Here is a 17,918-nt window from a genome sequence, read left to right as displayed (position 1 = left end):
TGACATTCCATGTGCGTGTAAGCACCGAGCAGACCGCTGGGCTACAACTTTCCAGCGGCTCTTCTCCGCTAGGTTAATTAGCTTCATTTAGGGCTGTCAGCTCTCAGGCGGCCCTTCGGGGTCGTAATTGTGGGCATAGAGTCTCCATCACGCACGGCCTGCCCATGTACGAACGGAAAGGATGTGTAAGTGATGTGTACACTTTTCACATTTTAATACGAACCCTCAAAGGCTTATGCTCACAATCCCATCAGAAAAAGGATTTTGGCTTCTTTGGGTTTCTGAGCAAACGGAGCAAGGAGCTGCGACTTCGTTATACGTGTGCAATGAAACAGGGTTTGGAAACGCTCCGGTTTCCTAATAATGGACAAAACAAGAAACATTTCACTTTGATTTTTATGTACAGCTCAGAGGTGGCACGCTTGCCTTTGAGCTGTCAGGCTTGGGTTCAAATACCGACCCGAATATAAGATGTCACCCTGGAGCATCGCAAGCATGATGTTGTATCGAGTTCGCCATCTGTCAGAAGCGGTCTTAAGTCAGGCTGCTAGCATTAATTTGCTGGCGAATGCAAAATAACTAATAACAAAACAAAAAAGAAATCATGCAATAAGCTTCTAAAAAGGCAAGCCAATGTGTTAGCACTCCGACCAAATTCCGAACCTCTGCCCTGATTTACTCCCAACCGGACTAGTTTAATCATCATCGGGCACCATGCTCAATACAGAGTGTCAGTTCTGCCAAAGCAGTTTCTTGGCTACGGTTACAATGTTGGATGGATCACCACCAACACAGGATACTGGGGTGAGAGCACAGGAATTTGTAATTTTTCACGGTGCCGGCGATAGTTCGCCTACTCTTCACAAAGGACACCGTGGGATCTTTAGCATTCATCAAATAATGCAGGCAGACGGGACGCCCAGTTTAACGTCCATCCGAGGGTTGGCACACACCAATGCATCATCCTCCAGGCGCAGCACCATGATGACCGTTTATAGCTGGGCCGAGATTCCAAACCAGGAAAGTCATCTCATGGGTGAGTGTGCATACCTCTAGGGCTAGACTATCCTGCCAGCTGCACTTGGAAGGCAATGGTAAAACAAGCAGTGTATTTCCTTGTCCAGGATGCTACCTTGTCAGCACTGGACCTGCCACATTGGGCAAAAAACTACGTAAAATGACTTTTTAAAGTATATTCCCAAGCACTGATGGAAAATATCCATTTATGGTATTGTCATGTACTTGGAATTGTGACCGCCTACAGGGCACTCCTGGAGACCACGCTTGAAAGCAGAAACCACATCCCGATTCACGAAGGCACCGGTCAGCCCTGATACCGATCAGTTAAGAAAAGGGCCAATTAACCAATGACTGTAAATACTGGAATTCTGCCTCAATGCTGGCAAATGGGAAAACATGTCTTTAACATTTAGCACAGCAATCTCACTGTACCCATTTAGAAATCTTATCCTTAACCGAACCACATCTCACTCATCCTTATCCACAGCACTTAAAAGGGATAAAACAGACGGTCACAAGTATTTCACTTAAATTCAGGGACCATTTAAACTTGGAAAGCAGATGATTTATGGAGGGCTGCACAGGAAAGCGAACTTTCAGTGAATAACCTGATGATGTAATGAAAACAGAAGCAGCCACATCGATTTTCTTAATGGAGTTGTTTATAAGGAAGTAACAAAGTTCCATCAAATTGAAGGCCTTGTACGATTAGACTGGCATGGTACCATGAAGAGACTAATTTTAACAAAAGGAAGGAAAATGGACGCGGTGAGAGGTCAACAATGGGTTCTATCTTCGTCTTCGAGAATTAACTGGTCATCGGGAGTCTCGCAAAGGAGGGATCACACCTCATAACAGGGAATTAAGTGCCAGAGTGATAAATGCTGTGAAGTCTCACCACCAGAATCACCTTGAAAAAGTTTACCTATGCAGTGTGCCATCAACAAAAGACACATTGTGCGGTTGGTTATATCTACTCAAAAGAAGTGGAAAGGGCCCGGTCTCACGATCAGTGCTTTGATGAATGCCATCTCTCAAGTGCTTTGAGTGGGACACATTCAGCATCTGTGGAGTAATACTGAACTGTGCTCACACTTCTCAAGAAGACTGCGAGAGGAAGTGAAAGAGAGTTCAAACTTCTGGCATGACTGACGACTGAATCAATCTCCAGGCCCATCCTGTTTCTATAGAATGGAAAATTAGTCTTGCCTGTGAACACCAGTGGCTAGTCTGCATTGATGGACAGGTAGAACGATGGATGGAATCGACAGAACGTTGTTTGAGATATGTAAATTGCTGTGGGAGGTAAGGTAAAGGGGAAGCCCCTCTTTCATTTTGACGAAGGGTTAACGGCCAAAACTTCAGCTTCAACTTACTTCTGATGGCGGTTAACATAATTTGATCGACGTTCTGTTGATTTCATTCATGCCCTTTCGATGCGCTCTATACAATCATGGCTCCTTGTGCCCCAAAGAAGAACCACACACCGTCTTCTAGAGGCGTGCTTAAACATGCCTGGTTTCCCTCAGGTGATCCGCTCCCTGGTCAGCTTAACCAGACTTAATCATGTCCAAATGCTGTCCTGTCCTGTCCTGCTGCTTTACATACATTGTTGTCAATGATATGCTCGACAAATCCCAGATTCATGTCACTCTGGCTTATATACACCACACCATTTCATCAGATGATAATTATGAGTATAATCTGTGCAAAATCATGTCACAAACCAAATGGAAAATCACTTTGGAATATAATATTCCATATAAAACTGCCAGCCAATTCGCAATTTCTAAAAAAAAATTTAATCCACCACATGTCCAAGAAATTCACATTTTTGTAATTATTATAATCACGACATTAAAAAGTGGATTGCGAAAATGCAGGAAAAGTACGTGCTTAAACAAATAACAAGGACTTGTAAGTTGTGATAAGTTCAGTTCTACCAAGGAAGGGATTGGTATGAGAAGATGTTCAGTCTGCAAATAGATTGATAAAGATCTTGCTCGGAGATATCGTGGCTGATGGTGAAGCCCTGTGGTTTGACAGTCCGAACCTCTTCCAGCCGTTGAATGTGGCAAGAGATAAGTTTGGTTCGTTTGATGATCTTACTGGAGACACAAGGTGAGAATGGGAAATTTGACTGTATTCAAGGACACCGTTCAAGTGTCAGACAAGCATCTGATCCTTTCCAGGTCAGAAGAGAAGGAAACAGCTGCTGTCTCCATCTGGTATTGTATGGCATCGTGTGGGGAGAGAGAGAGAGACAGGGAGACAGAGAGACAGAGAGAGAGAGAAACAGAGACAGAGAGAGTTTCATAGCATCAAAGATGTCATTGATGAGGAACAGGACCTGCTGAGTCGAGGGAAATATACAAGCCTGGAATGAAGGTGGCCTTGTATGCTCCAGGTAGAAAGCTCAGCAAGCAGAATCAGGTGCCAGAATATGTCAAAACAGCATGAGGCATATCGACAGCCAGAGCCCCGACATCTCACTTGAGATTCAAGGCCTCCATACATTGTTGATGGAGAAGCAGTATGTCCAAAGGTGAAAGGTTGGCATTGAATCTAAACTGATGAATAAAGATCAGGTCAGTTGAGAAGAGGATCAATGTTAGCTGGTGGATTCCATGACATTATTATCCTCACCAGACGAGAGGGTATTGCATTTGAATCCGTTTGTCTCTGTCTGTCCGTCTGTCTGTTTATTTGTTTGTTTGTTTGTCCACACAGAACTTTAATGTTTTTATCCACAACCGCTTGTCAGATTGAGACAAAATGTTCATAACAGGAGTAACTACTCACGGAGAATGTTTTGATGAAAATTATGATGTCATCGGCCATGTGGTGTGGCAGCCATGTTGAAAAAAAGGAAAAATTTTGGAACTCTATTTCCAAGGAAACAATTGAAACTTTCCACATGGCAAGTACTCCTCATGGGGAATGAGTGCAATTTTTTCTTAATGATGTCATTGGTGCCTTCGTTATGACATCATAATTGCATACATAGAATGCTACATCCGATCAGAATGAAAAATTTTGAGGGTCATCGTGGGATAAACTGTTGCACAGACAAACAAAAATTGATGACATCGGTCACGAGGTCTGGCAGCCATTTTTTTTTTTTTACATTCACACATCTGATGTCAAAGGTCACATGGTTTGGCAACCATGTTGGATTTATCCTAAAACCTATAAAAAAATCTTTTCAAGAACGGCTGGACAGATCGAGGGGAAGCTTCACACAAATATTTCCCAAACCTTGGGGATACCAGGGTATTCACGAATAAATGATAGGTCACATGGTCTGGCAGCCATATTAGATTGAGTGCAAATATTAGAGAAAAAAATTATCTTGAGCCGCTTCATCAATCGACATGAAACTTCACAATTATAATCTAGTCGTGATGGGGAATATATATATATATATATATATATATATATATATATATATATATATATATATATATATATATTTAATTTCAACATGATCGGACGCATGGTCTGGCAGCCAGAATTATAATTTTTTTTTTCTTGAACAAGGCTCACTTGGCTGCACATGGATGGGTTTGAGGGTAGAGAAGTAGCATCTGAAACTCAAATCCTATCCAGGTTCCTCCTGATGACTCCATCTTTGCATTTTGCTGGTTTGGGTTCCTTCTGATTACTCCATTTCAGGACTACACCAATTTGGTCTTCCATTTTATTTGAATTTAATTTATTTTAATCCCATTCTGAATTAAATTGAATAATAATAAACGTCATGGGTCAGGGTTAGGTTTCCGATCAAAGTGGGGTTGCATCAAAGTTGGACATCTTGGTACCCAGTCATCACTGCCAGCAGTTATTAAGTGGTCGCTCTAGTTATGTCTCTCATTAATTATGTTCCACAAAACTACACAAACACCACAGAAAATAAATCCTGGCAATGGTCTGCAATCTCTGATTGCTCTTTTTCTTGTTTATAATTGGAAACTACCATCTAATCTAACCCATAGTTGAGAAGTTCTGTTTTCGCATCCTTCTTGTGCATTGGTTGTCTTCAAAGCATCTGCTCATCTTCACTCTTTCATTCCTCTTTTTTCCCGCCTTTGGAATAAACTTCCTCACTCTATTCTTTCCCATTCTTCCCTCCAGGCTTTCAAAACAGCTGTTCACCACCACCTCTTATCTTCCCCCATCCAAATCCTCGATCTTTTCTACCCCCGATAATCCACCCAAGCCCACTTCCTTCAATTCTCCTGCTTTCCTTCCTGAAAGTCCCTGTAATGTCCATCTTCTCCTCGCCATGTTCCCCGTCCCATCCCCATCCCTCTCCCTTCCACAGTTCACCTGTGTCTGTTCCCCAATGTTTTGTCCCTTCCACTCCCGCCCCTCTTGTCTCATGCCTCCTTGCTGTGAGTTGTGTGTTAGCTCTCATACGAGCCTCGACCAAGGTATACAAAAAAAAAAAAAAAAAGCAGGTAGAAAGGTGACCTACATGTGCAGAACAGCCTGAGGATAGAAGACAGAGCACATGTGAGAGTATCAGAGTAGAATTTTGAATGGGGGAATTGGTGCCAGGTGGAAGCGACGACCGAGTCAGAGTCAACTGACTGGCCAGAACCTTTTATACCTTCACAGGTTTAAAAACAAAGGTCAGTGGATGTAAGGGAATAAGGTAGGAACAGAGAGGGATGGGTTAGGTATCCCTATATGAGCTGCTTTGTAAAATCAACATATCAAGACTCACGTAAGAGCAGAACAAGGGGCAATGGATCAAACAAAATAAGGCAAAGGGAAACAGTGTTTAAGCAACAAACAGATGGACCACAGCACAAGGATAGGAATTGCAGGAGAAGGGTGAGAACAGGTCTCATCAGCGGTAAAGCTCAGTTGTGGTGGTGGCATGGTAGAGTCAATTTATGTGGTGGTGGGCAGCAGACAAAATCCAGGAAAGAATAGTAGGAAGCAGGGTCAGGAAGACATTTCCAGTCAGGAGAAGAGAGGTATGAAATAATGGAGGTGATTGTTGAGTTTAGAATATGAGGGTAGGAATGGGTGTATGAAGGAAAGGGTTTCTCACAGAAGACATGCAATTTGGAGGGGCAAGGGCTGGGTGGAGAGGTAAGAGGACATGAGGAGCCATATCAGAATAGAGAAGGAAAAATAAACCGCAAAACCAACAACCGACCAATGGTGAGCAAGAAGGAAACCCTGAGATTCAGCTTCTTGATGCAAGTTTCCTATGAAACTAAGGATCTTAGATTTCAAAGCTTCAAATGGGGCAAGATGGGATGCAGCAGCAACAGCGCACATGGCAACCATATTCCATGACACCCTGTGTGATGTCTTTTTACACTATTAAATACTGAAGATGGGAGAGGAAGGACTTGAGGATCAGCAGACTTTTAAAGTATGATCTGCTGGCCGAGGATGTACACTACATGGACAAAAGTATGCAGACACCCCTTCTAATAAGTGGATTCAGCTAGGTCAGCCACACCCATTGCTGAGAGGTGTATAAAATCAAGCACACAGCCATGCAATCTCCATAGACAAACATTGTCAGTAGAATGGGCCATACTGAAGAACTCAGTGACTTTCAACGTGGCACCGTCATGGGACGCCACCTTTCCAACAAGTCAGTTCAGCAAATTTCTGCCCTGCTAGAGCTACCCCTGTCAACTATAAGCACTGTTATTGTGAAGTGGAAATGCCTAGGAGCAACAACAGCTCAGCCGCGAAGTGGTAGGCCACACAAGCTCACAGAATGGGACCGTTGAGTGCTGAAGCCCGTAGCCTGGAAAAAAAAAATCGTCTGTCGTCGGTTGCAACAGTCACGACTGAGTTCCAAAGTCACTGTGGAAGCAACAAGCACTGTTCGTCAAGCACAAGCACTGTTCGTCGAGAGCTTCATGAAATGGGTTTCCATAACTGAGCAGCCGCACACAAGCCTCAGATCACCATGCGCAATGCCTAGCATCAGCTGGTGTGGTGTAAAGCTTACCGCCATTGGACTCTGGAGCAGTGGAAACACGTTCTCTGGAGTGATGAATCATGCTTCACCATCTGGCTGTCCGACGGACAAATCTGGGTTTAACGGATGCCAGGAGAATACTACCTACCTGAATGCTTGGTGACAACTGTAAAGTTTGGTGCAGGAGGAATAATAGTCTAGGGCTGTTTTTCATTGTTTGGGTGAGGCCCCTTCATTCCAGTGAAGGGAAATCTTGACGTTACGGCACACAATGACATTAAAGATGATTTTGTGTTTTCAACCTTGTGGCAACAGTTTGCAGAAGGCCCTTTCCTGGTTCAGGATGACAATGCCCCCATACACAAAGCGAAGTCCATACAGAAATGGTTTGTTGAGATCAGTGTGGAGGAGCTTGACTGGTCTGCACAGACCTCTGACTTCAAACCCATCGAATACCTTAGGGATGAATTGGAACGCCAAGTGCAAGCCAGACCTCACTTATGCTCTTGTGGCTGAATGGAAGCAAATTCCCACTGCAATGTTCCAACATCTCATGGAAAGCCTTCCCAGAAGAGTGGAAGCTGTGATAGTAGCAAAGGGGGGACCAATTAATGCCCATGCTTTTTGGAATGAGATGTTGGACAAGCAGGTGTCCACATACTTTTGGCCATGTAGCTGGCAGTAAGGCTCAAGAGCTCCAAAGACTGTAATCAAGATAACCTTTTTTGTGCTATTTCTTAACCAGATGATATTCTCACTTGCAAAATATACGACATATACCCAAAGTTGCCGAAAAATTAGTTTACTAACATGAAGTACCATTGATTTTTGCTGAAAACTCATTCCGATTGTTTAAACAATGTACCATTATGGGAATCAAATAATGTCATTTAATCCCAATCCATTAAACAAAGTGAGATGAGATGAGATGTACCATATGCTTTACAGAGTGGTGGTTCTGCGGAGGCAGTTTCTTTGTTCAGGTTATGCTGGGTAGTTTGTCATTGCCTTCCCAGCGGTCAGTCAGGGCAGGGATTTTCAATTTGTCAGGGGTACCAGCGGTAGCTCGCCTATTCTTAACGAAGAACATTGTGGGATCTTTACCATCCAACGTTTGCCATCTAATGTGAGCAGACAGGATGCCTAGCTTAACGTCCATCTGAGGGATGGCATGCACATTGATGAATCACCCTGCCTATGAAACACCGGGCTGACAAATGAAAACTGGGTCAGTATTCAAACCCAGGTTAGACAGCTCAGAGGTGAGTGTGTGTACCTCATAGCTATCTTTCCAGCCCTTAAACAATGTACAATGTGAATATTTAGCTTTGCCTTTATCACAGCGACTGTACGTGTGCTTTATTACGTAGTTACATCTCACCAACAGGATTCTCTGTTGTAACCTCTATTCAAATCTTTATTCAATATGCTTGTCGTCCTCTTTTCCTACAAACTCTCAACCCGAAGCAAGAACCTCCCAGACTCAACTGTATGCTGAAAACGCTTCAAAGTTACATCACAAGCCTGATGTTGGCTTCGTGGTTCGGGTGGCTGGTTTGGGATCTTAGGCTCCCGAGTTCGAGCCCCGTTAGGTGCTGAATTAGCAACAGGTGGAGTTGACTCAGACTGTCATCTTTCTGTGGTCGGTGAAATGAGTACCAGTGTACTGGTGTCGGGGCACAGCTGTGCCCCAACAAAAATGATAGCTTCCCGACAGCCAAGCTGCCATACACAAGAAGAATAAGAATTTACATCGCATCAACTGCAAGCTCACAATCCAGAGTTACTCAATTCTTGCTTTTAAATAATCTACCGTTCATTAACCATAAAAGACCGACAATATTCTCTCTGATGAAATTGAATGTGAGGGGCATTCAAAAAAATTCCTGTAAACAAGATACCCACAATGATCCAAGACTGGCGAAAAACAAAAGAAAGTAAAACTCTGCACACATAATGCATTTATATATTTTCTTACCAATAATATATTGAAAAATGCACGTTTGCTTATCATGGACTTTTGTATCTCATTCTGTCGAACTATTATCACTTTCAAATAATCATCAATTATTTTCTCAAAACATCTTAGCCCTTCACTTTGGATGTCCCTTACGTCCGTGGCATTTCCTAAGAAGTTTTTCCGTCCAGATATTGCCTTTTTGTTTGAAATGCAATCCACCACTATCTGAAGCTTACATCCATCAGTCTCCCATACCATCCCAGGATGCTTTTTAATCAATCGTATAATTTATGAGAACTTTTGTCACAATGAACATGAAGCAAAAACTTTTTATAATGACTGCTGTCAAATTATGCCCTATAATTCAAAGATTGCGCGGAGGTTGTCGGAGTACACAATATATTACCCTTCAACATTTCACAACACTTTGCATGCACTTCACACATCGCAGGCCAATGTTTTGCTCCACCCGTGTGCAGCATCCCATTCTCATTGGGCCTCTTGCATTATCCGTAATTGTGCATTATGAGCAATTTGTTTGCAGTTTCACACACCGACCACTCAAAGACTTTCGAATCGCTCGATGTCGCCAAACAAAACGCTTCAGGAACCGGTCATTTTACTCATCCGCTCGTGTCACTCGGGGTTGGAAGTGGCAACTCTTCTACGGATCATCCACACTGATTAATTATTATCCGATGCAAATGTCCAGGCTCATGGAAGAACTAAATCACAGAGGGCAGGAGGTTAGCATACTGGAAATGAAATTGTATGGCAGAGGCAAAAATGGGACAAACGGATTCGTGAACAAACAGTTAGAGAATAAAAGGTTTCAGCCTTCAGGAAGACAAGGTTAGAATTAATATATGGGAAACAATGTAGATGAAAACGCTTTTGTATAAGAACCTTGCATTTTGCATTGCAGAACCTTGCATTTTGACATCAATACATGTTTATACATATATATTGAATAGAATACAGTTGGATGCCCAAGTGAGTTCAAAAATTGCCGGAACGAGACGAGGCTAGCATCCAAACCTGATTACAATTCCTCAACAAAGCTCATCTTCAAACTATGAGGGCTCACTGAAGACCCCCCCCCCACACCTTCCCTCATCCCACTCGCCCTCCATTTCCCCCACCCACCTCAAGCCGCAATTTCAACCATCACAGCATGCTCAGCACATGCACACCAGGAACAAACTCGTGAGCTTTTGGGATTCTCTCAGCAGGGCTCTCAGGTGGAAATGTGGAATAAATGAGTGTGTGCAGGGATGGAGCATGACCAGGTGTGTGCCGGAAGGAACGTGTCCTAATGGGAGAAAATGTTGTTAGTCAAGTGCGTGAGGTCAGCCTGAGAGTCTCATTTCCAAACAGCACATTGACAAGCACATACTGGGTGAGTAGATTTTTCATTTTTCAATCTAAATCGCATTCATGTGTTTTAATAAGAGACATGGGTGTATAATTTTTTTTAATTTATAATCAATGAGATTAAACTGGTAGCGAATCTCTCCTTTCTAACCACAGTCATGATTTGAAGTCCAACAACAAGTTACAGCTCAAATGGTGAAGAACATTTAGTGCTGAAAGACATTAAGTGAATCCGTTAACAAGAACTTATTAGTGACATTGCTCGTGCTGCTAAAATAAAGCAATAGAGCATAAGAAAATAACAGGAACCTACTGCTCTATTCATATCACTGGCAGCTGTTATCTGCAGGAGCAGAGAAAGAACCAAAGGCCATGTGGTTTTACGTCCCAAACTCTCCTTCTGTGTTCCATCTGTCCACTTGAAATTATCAGTAGAAAAAGCCGCTATTTTGCCAGATGGCAGATGCCTATATTGGCTTCCACTGGAGGTAAGCAGGGAAGGAAAACTGGTGGTGGGGGGGTATGTCTTTCTTCCAAGCACAGGTTCCTCCTCACAAATCAAGTATCAAACTCTAATTCATTCATATATTTCATTTGTATTGCAGTCTGTGATGGAGCCGAGTGGCTTTGTCATAGGCACTGACGTAACAGGATCCCTTAATGAAAACTTGAGTCTTCAGTTGTACAAAACTTTCACAATGTACGCCAATACATCCTTAACTAAAGGGTGCCCCACAGAAAACCAGGAAATTTGGTACAGTTTATTTAAAACAAAACAAAAGCAAACTTAGATGGAGTGTAAAACAAAGATACACTTTATTATATGTCAGTTTATTGATATGGTAAAATACGGCAAAATAAATCTCAAAATCTCAAATTTCCTGGTTTTCTGTGGGGCACCCTGTAGTATGGCACTTGGTTGAGAGCAAACCTCTGTCAGGCTGAACAGTTTACATTTTTGCATCTCATTGATAGGCTGGATCTGCATCCAGACCTGAATCGAGAATCGAATCGGCTTGTTATTGTCACCCAACCAACTCATCTACCAAGTTTTGGCTGAATTCATCAATAACATTTTGAGATATCATGCTATATATCGTTTTGGCCCGATCTCTCAATGGTGAAGAGTCGCCTAAAAATTCTAGTACCTGGATTGGATTCAGATCTTCACCAAAATCTAATCAATTCATACTTGTCACGGAGGGGTTGAGGATGGAGAGAAGTTTCAACACACAACACACGTGCACACTTCTTTTTTTGGCAAAGTAATGTCTCGGATTCCATTATGCGACTGCATCACCATTTCTTAATTTAATATGAAAAGCAGCACCATCTCTTTGGTTTTACAGAATGGATCAGCCTATGTATTCAAATCTCACGTGCTTTTCATTGCATGTCCACGCATCTTAAAAATTCCATTCTAAATATGTCGTATTCAGTCAAAAAGCACAAAGGTTTGGACCATACAAAACACTGGAATTATAATTCGTCTGTGGAAGAGGAGACATATAATCTGGTGAGGACTATTTTAAGGTGATTACATTTAGGGAGTAATACGTAGAAAATAGTCAGATTTTTGTAGTGTCCTCCAGACAATGACAGCGAATGAAAACCAAAGTGAAGGCTCGCGATTCCGAATTCTCAGTCTGCCGATCCGAGAAACAGGCATACCCTTCACAGGTTAGAGGTAGGTGATCTGCGGAGTCAACATAAACCCAGAAGTCTGTGTCCACTCTCAGAAGAGCAAAAAAAAAACAACCTCAAGGTTGAACTTTCAAACTTGTCTCCTTCCTCAAAAACCTGGATGCACCTTGTTAAGTCTGTCTCTGGAGTATGCTCTCCCTCCACCCCTTCCCTCACTTCAAATAGCACCACAGCCGACTTCACTTGTGAGAAGGCCAAATGCTGTAATTCTGTGTTTGTCGCAAATATTGTGTTCCAAACCCTACTTTTTGAACACACCTGACCTAGTCGTAATACATTGCTTCTGCACTCCGATTATTTTTTCACCTGAGAAGGTGAAGAAGTTTCTGGCAACCATCAGCTCTGATTCTGCAACTGGACCAGAAGGCATCAGCTCACATGTCTTAAAAACCTGCTCTGCTGCTCTTGCACATCCTCTTTCAGCTGTGTTCACTCTATAATTTGTCATAGATCATCTTCCATCTGCTTGGAAATCAGCCAACATCACCATATTACAAAAACTAAAATGGCACTCCATATAGCACATACCTCCGCCAGGCTGAATAGTTTATGTTTAGTATCCCACTGATAGGCCAGATCTGCATCCGGACCTTAACCAAAATCGAATCGGCTTGCTCTTTTCACCTATCCAACTCATCCGCCAAGACTTGTCATAATCCGCCCACGACTTTTTGAAATATCATGCTATATTGTACATTGTTTTTGGCCCCATCACTCAATGGTGATGATTCAATTCTTCCTCATCACACACCCAACGTGTCCACCAAGTTTCGTCTGAATCTGTCTCCAACCTTTTTGAGATATCGTGCGATAAATCATTTTTGGCGCTCTCTCTCAAAAGTGAAGAATCACTTCAAAAATTCTAGTATCTACATCGGGATCCAGATTCGGATCTTTAACAAAATTAAATCATTTCGTCTTTGTAACACCCAACCTGTCCACAAAATTTAATCGGAATCTGTCTATAACTTTTTGAGATATCCTGCTCACAGACAGATAAACAGACAGACAGACAGACAGAGAGGGGTGAAACACAACTTCCGTCTACCTTCGGTGGCGGACATTACGAGTTGTAAAAACTGATCTAACCACAGACCTATTAGCTTACTGCCAATCATCAGCAAGGTCATGGAATCCATCATCACAGTTGACATCAAATCCTTCCATTTTCTCAAACAGCCTCATCTCAGACCATAGGTTTGGATTCAGACTTGGTCACTCTACACTGGACATGCTCTCAACAATGAATGGAGACCCTCAATCTCAGACATGAGATCAGGGCCATTTCTCTGGACATATTTTAAGCAGTTGATACAGTCTGGCAACCCGCATAACTCTCCAGACTCTCTGTCTACAGCATCTAAGTCCAACTACACTAATGGCTTCCTGACTTCCTCTCTTCTCATACTTGTTGAGTGGCTCTCAATGAGATATTTTCATCTCCTCTCCCTGTCAGGACTGGAATGTCTCAAAACATTGTTCTAGGCCCCAATCCTCATCCTAATCTTCATCAATGATCTTTCTGACTCTTTTTTTTTCTGACCCTCTGGAAAATAGTCTTTACCTCAAAGCTGATGACTCCACTCTCTGCCATAACATTCCTCATCCTTCAGATAGACAGGCAGCAGCCTCTTTCTTCTCTGAACACCTTGATAGAATCATGAGCTGTTCAAACACTTGGAATATTTTGTCGAATGCAGAGAAATCTCACACTCTCACTCTGTCTCTCCAAAAAAAAAAAACACTCCCATTTAGTTCCATAGTAATCCTCTTGAAGTTCAGTCACTCAAGAGTTTAGGGCTCACCATCAGCCATGATCTTCAAGACAAATGTTCCCCTGCATCTCAGGTCATCCCTCATTCACAACCATGATCTTTTCTTCTTCCATTAATCCTCCCCAAGGCAATCTATTTCTGAGTTTGCAGTTTTTACTTCCACTTCTGTGATTGAGAGTTTGTGGCTGTATCCTTCTTGTTCGTTCTGTATGCTCCACTTACTCTCATTCTTGCCCATATCCCTTACCCTACAAGACTCCCTCATGTCCCTTACCCTCCAAGGTGTTTCCCCTGCTCTTCTCCCCTCCTTCACTGCCCCCCCACCCCCACTCTTTTTCAAGGCATAAGTCCAGATGGAAAGTTTACTCTTGAATTACCTCAAGGTAATTTCTCCATGAAGATGAAGGAGATGATGTCAACATCCCTGGGCTTAAAGCACAGTCTGTCTTATTCAGAGCAAGGAAACATACACCTGCTTCGGGACGATGACGCCGCTTCCCAGGAATTGATACCTTGAAGTCAATTCCATTCAATCGAATATCCTCCTTAAGCTTATTCTCGGCAATCTAGCACCAAACGCTGTTTGTGGAGATTCTTTTTGACCCTCTGCCACAAATAATAATAGGCTGGCTTCGTTCGTCAATAAATCGGTGTCATTTCGATAATATGGAAATACTGACTGTTCACAAGGAACATACCGATGCTGTTGAATTGGTGTTCATGGCGAATGAGTTTATTTTATTCAACAAAAACTGAAGAAGAATTTTGTAACTTATCAACACTGGACTTCAAGATAAATCAAGATGTAACTGGAAAGTCTGGGATACAGCTGACAGCTTTTATCGATGTTTTTTCAGTGAATTAAATCCAACTAAAGGTGTTTTCCTGAACAATTTTGTCACAAAACCCAAAGGTTCTCCATTCGATCGATCCAAACTTGCAGGCAAGTGTACTCAAAACTTTGGGTTTGTTCCAAAAGTAAAATGCAAACCCCGTTGTGGCAAGGCACAACACCAAGCAACTCGAGAGTAGCTAACCTTCCTCCCTCTTGGCTTCTACTCTGCTTCCCATTTATATATCCTCGGAGAGAGAACATTCATGAAAATCCCTTTCTCTCTACCAGCCCAAGCTAACACACTGAGATTAACTTTGGCCTAATGTCAGCACTGTTACTGTTGGCCCAACCTAATTTTTGTCCATTTGACCGATTTTTGTCCATTTGCACATCACTGATGATGAAACTTTTATGCCATGTGACTGCCGTTGGACTAACATCGGACGAACGTTGGTAAATAGACGTCACTTTTTCCGACGTTGGACCAACGTCGGAAATCCTCTTGCGACCATTCCAACTTCTGCCTCAACATCAGCATGATAGCTGGGGCTGCTCCTACTTGATATATGATTCTATATTATTGAAGTAACTGGAAAGCTCTTGCACACTGTCAATCTTTCTGCACAGGTTAAGGTCTGACTAAAACATTGAAGTTATTTTTTAACCTTTTTACACAAATCAATTTTTGAAGAAACATACTGTATCTCACCTCCACAAACATCACGGTCAAATATAATAAACAACACATCCTGTATTTGGAGAGCATTTCAAAAGTAACAGTGCACCAAACTTAATGCTTGTGTTTCATGGGTTTCTTAATGCAATGTGAGTAATTAAAATGTATGCTTGTTTAGGCCTAAGTCACATTTGGCACCGTGGCCATAGGGTCAACAAAATCTACGGCCACTAGCAATTATAGGGCGGCCGCAGTATTTCCACGGTCACACAATGTAGCAGTCACATATGTTTTTATTTTTAGGGGAGCCGCACGGCGTATTTAGAAATTGTGTAGACCGAAAACGTGGGGGTGCCGTACGGTCTTTGGTTTGATGTCGCACGGTGACCTAAGGGCGTCCCTGCGGCGGCCATAGAATTTTCAGGGCAGACGCAAGGTCGCCTCAAGGTGCCCGTAAGGTGACCGCAGGGGGGCCCTAAGGCGAACGTGCGGCCAGACGGACGGTAACGAGTGTGTATATATACCAGTTCTTTTTTTACTGAAATAAAAATATAACAGTTCGGAATATACAAGTATAGATAACTGAATATACTATAACTATAATATATATAACTGAATATACCAGTTCAGAGTATAGGCAAACACCTATACTCCGATCTCTAGCGGTAAAGCAAGGTGGACGCACGGTCGACGCAGACTGCCACGGAGGCCGTATGTAGGACGCATGGCGGGTGTAGGGGAACCGTGCGTCGACCCTGCGTTGCCCGCAAGTAGTCACACAGACCGCAAGGCCACCGTACGGTGAACACAGGTACGTCTTAGGACTATCCTATGGCGACCGTGGAAATAATGTGGCCACCGTAACTTTTTGGGGGTTGGCAAAATTCATTTTTCATTGATAAGAGCCTACGGCAGCCACACGAATAACGCAAGCCCACCGTACGCCCTACGTACGGGCGACGTGGAACACATCGACGTCACAGCTTGGCTTGTCGAATTGCTATGGCCAACGTTGAAATGAAAAAAGTTATAACTCCGCGCTATAATTCCACGGCGACCCCTACGGCCTGTAAAAGATAGCCATACGGCATAGGGCCACCCTGAGGCCACCTCAGAAACTCTGCGGCTGCCGCACGTTTGTCAATTCGGGGGGGGGGGGGTACGGCCGCCGTATCCTAGCCGTAGAGCAAATGTGACTTTGGCCTTACTTGCAGGTATCATTGACTTGCTCAACTGAGATATACCAACCAAGTGTTTGTTGTATTTGACAATCCTGTGAATAATTTGCTCTGAAAGACTTGCCTTTTTGCACAAGAGGTGTTAAGTTTTGAAACACCCTATGGAATCCTTGGTGAACAAGAATTAACCTCACACTGTACCAATGCACAGCCGAGCAACACAAAGGATTTGTGATAAATTATTCCTGAATAATGGACTTTCTCATCCAAATCGATGGGGAGGAGGAGTGTGACTGAATATGGTTTAGCCCAGGTTGATTTTTAGCTCACCTGGAATGTAGTTCCGGGGAGCTTATGAGATGGCACGTCGTCCGTCCATCAATACGTCAGTCCGTCAATCCGTCAGTAAGTCAGTCTGCCCGTCCGTCCACAAATACTTGAAACTTCTCTGAAGCTACATGTACGATTTCAATGAAACTCCCCACAACGTTACTCAACTGTGATATATCAAGGCTTATTCAGGGTATTAAAAAGAATGAAATCAGGCCCAAATGGAGTCCACGAGGGGAGGGGGTTGCCCCCCAAAATATGTATTTGCTTTCTTCTCTGAAACCATGCACACAATTTCCATGAAACTTAACAACCTTCATCCCCCATGATGTACCAAAGTTTGTTCACAATATTTAAAAAGTCTGGGTCGAAGGGGGGAGGGGTGTTTCCCCCCAAAGTATGTATTTGCTTTTTTCTCAGAAACAACACACAATTTCGATGAAACTTGACCACAACCTTCATCACCTGCGATGCATTAAAGTTTGTTCACTGCATTGAAAAAAAATTCCACAGGTATTTATTTTCTGCTCCATTACATATTTGTGGGTCATCCATGCCTACGAGTGGTTCCCTGGTTATCCCAGTGCCCAGGGGCATTTCTTTGGTGTTTTCAAGCAGTTCATTCAATATGAAATCGTTTTGAAATATTTTCTCCCAAAAAGCCTCCAAAATTCGTGAAATCATCCTGAATATTTCAATACATCTGGGCAGGGGGTGGCAAAGTGTCCTTGACCACCCAAGTGGGGCATGCTTTTAGCATGTGTTACTTGGATGGTTGATCAAAATTGTATTTTCAGTACCCCTTTGGCCTTCACCCTCCGACCCCATCCCCTCCCCAGCCCACCCACCTCTTGAACTGTATTTTAGTCCCTGGATGGGCTGGTAAGAACATTGAAAATAGGGACTACATAATAAAAGGGACAGTCTTTCAATATGTGACATAGGAAAAGGATATGGGATTGGTAATCGACTTGGTGGGTGGGAGCAATGAGCAGTGTCAGGCAGCACTAGGTAAAGCCAATAGGATTTTAGGTTGTATTCACAGGGGAATAATTATATAAATAAAAAGCTGTCGTGTTTACACTTTATGGGAATTTAGGTAGACCTCAC

The 17,918-nt window shown here is 42.8% G+C and overlaps 1 protein-coding gene across 8 annotated transcripts in view; it reads right to left on the bottom strand.

Moving 5' to 3' along the window:
* The window catches only part of LOC147016926 (uncharacterized), a 326,657-nt gene that overhangs the window by 292,140 nt on the left and 16,599 nt on the right, over positions 1 to 17,918 (bottom strand). For 7 of the 8 annotated variants that reach the window (XM_085846167.1, XM_085846165.1, XM_085846169.1 and 4 more), the window contains exon 2: positions 10,083 to 10,248. The exons of the other annotated variant lie outside the window; for it this stretch is intronic. The gene's annotated coding sequence lies outside the window, so the exon portion shown is untranslated. The remainder of the gene's footprint in view (positions 1 to 10,082; positions 10,249 to 17,918) is intronic. 8 annotated transcript variants of the gene reach the window in all.

The sequence above is a fragment of the Eptatretus burgeri genome, chromosome 11 (assembly GCF_056783735.1).
Source record: "Eptatretus burgeri isolate ZD-2024b chromosome 11, Ebu_testis_v1, whole genome shotgun sequence".
Taxonomy (NCBI): Eukaryota; Metazoa; Chordata; class Myxini; order Myxiniformes; family Myxinidae; genus Eptatretus; species Eptatretus burgeri.
This window is presented reverse-complemented; position numbering and strand designations above follow the sequence as displayed.